The sequence below is a fragment of the Colobus angolensis genome, unplaced genomic scaffold (genome assembly GCF_000951035.1).
Source record: "Colobus angolensis palliatus isolate OR3802 unplaced genomic scaffold, Cang.pa_1.0 Scaffold379, whole genome shotgun sequence".
In the NCBI taxonomy this organism is placed as follows: Eukaryota; Metazoa; Chordata; class Mammalia; order Primates; family Cercopithecidae; genus Colobus; species Colobus angolensis.
Window position 1 is genome coordinate 1486813 of NW_012117143.1, and position 2165 is coordinate 1488977.

The window sequence follows — 2165 nt, forward strand, 5'->3', positions numbered from 1 at the left end:
TCAGAGGACTAGCTGGCTCTATTCCTCTGGATTCTGTGTTACCCAGTTGGCTGCTCTCAGTTTTGCATTTGAGTAAAACTCTTGTTTGTTTTTTTGTTTTGTATTGCTTTGTTTTTTTGAGACAGAGTCTTGCTCTGTTGCTCAGCCTGGAGTGCAATGGCACGATCTCAGCTCACTGCAACCTCCGCGTCCCGGATTCAAGCTCTTCTCCCGCCTCAGCCTTCTGAGTAGCTGGGATTACAGGCATGCGCCACCACATCTGGGTAATTGTGTAATTTTAGTAGAGACGAGGCTTCTCCATGTTAGTCGGGCTGGTCTCAAACTCCCGACCTCAGGTGATCCGCCCGCCTCAGCCTCCCAAAATGCTGGGATTACAGGCATGAGCCATCGTGCCCGGCCTGAATAAAACTCTTTTAAACTTGACTGTGATCCTTTTGATTATTTCAGGATGGCAGAACAAAAAGCAGATTGGTCATTTCAAAGTTACTTTCCTTGTAAGGAAGGAATGAAAAAACAGGACAATAGAGAAATAACTGATTGGGAACTGCATTATCATGCCAACTGGAACTGTCTGGTTTGAGAAATTAAGGCTATTCCTCTCTCCTGATTTCTGGGAAGGTCCAGTAACACCTCAGTTTGGTAGTCTGGAACCATGAGTGGCTCCATTTAGATTTTAGTCTGGTCTATTGTGGCCTAGTGCAGGAGATTAGCTCAAAACAATGGCACCACCTACAATTTTTAATCAACATGAACATGGCAAAATCTTTTTTAATGTAGGTAAAGAGCATATTAGTGTTCACTAATGTTATTCTTTGTACTTTTATTTCAGTTCAAATTTTTTAGAAATTAAGAGAAAAAAGATGCTGGATTTTCCTTTGCTAAGTCTATCTTCATTAAATATAGATAAGTACTGTTATAAAGTTTCAGTGCCGCAAAATAAATAGCACTCGTATATAAAATTTTCTTTTTCTTCTTCTCAGCAAGGCAATTTATTCCTATAGAAGGGTGCGCCCTCACAGATGGAGCAATGGTGAGCATACTACCTGGACAAGGGAGGGGAAGGGGTTCTTATTCCTGATGTACGTGGCCCCTGCTGCTGTGCCGTTCCCCTATTGGCTAGGGTTAGACCACAAAGGCTAGACTATTTCCAATTGGTTAATTTAAAGAGAGTGACGGGGTGAGTGGTTTGTCAGGAAAAATGGTTATGGCAGAGCAGGAAATCAGAATGAGTCAGGGTGGAGAATGAGTCAGGGTGGAGAACGAGTCAAGGCAGAGAATGAGTCAGGGTGGAGCAGGTAATCGCAATGAGGGTGGGAAAGGTTGCTTTAAGAGGAAGTTAATTTTAAAAGCAGAAGGCAAAGAATTGAACATACTGACATACTGATTCTTTGAGGAGAAATTCAGAACTCATATCTAACAGTATCCAGGCCTGCAATTTTTCTAATCTTAAAAATGTGTCATGAACTTAAATTCTGAAACTCAAAATTCTCATTCTATAATAATCTCAAAGGAGATCAAAAAATTCTCCAACTACTTACCAGAAAAATGACCGTTCACTGAGCACTCTCTATGTGTCATGCACTCCTCACAACTGTGAGGATACGTACTATAACTATTCCATCTTGGAAACTGAAAAACTGCAGCACAGACATTAAAGTAACTTGGTCAAGATCACACAGACTGCAACTAGCATTGTCGAGATACACTTCCTATTTAAAAATAAACACTTAGATTGCTTCAATAAAGAAATATGGTTATCACGAAATCAATGACCATGTATTGTCTCCAAAAAGGCTAAAACATGAACATTTCAACATTTCAGATAAAAAAAGCAGTAATCTCAGGAAGTAGAGTCATATCAAAGTATTTGTTGCCTGCTGCTATCACTGAACAGTGTTATTTACAAAGAAAATAGATTCCTAAAACTATTTACGCAAAAATACTAAGTTCCCAAATCTTAACACCAGGACCACTAATGAAAAAGTATATAGGAGCACTAATAGTGAAACATGTCAAGCCCAAACTGAAGCTTGGGCTGTCAACAAGTTGTCTTAAAACTGCTGTCTCGGTATGTAACAAGATCTAAAAAAAAAGAAAAAAATGGTTGTCACACAAGGTTAAACATGTGAAGAAATATATACTTTGTTCTTCCATTTCCTGGCACC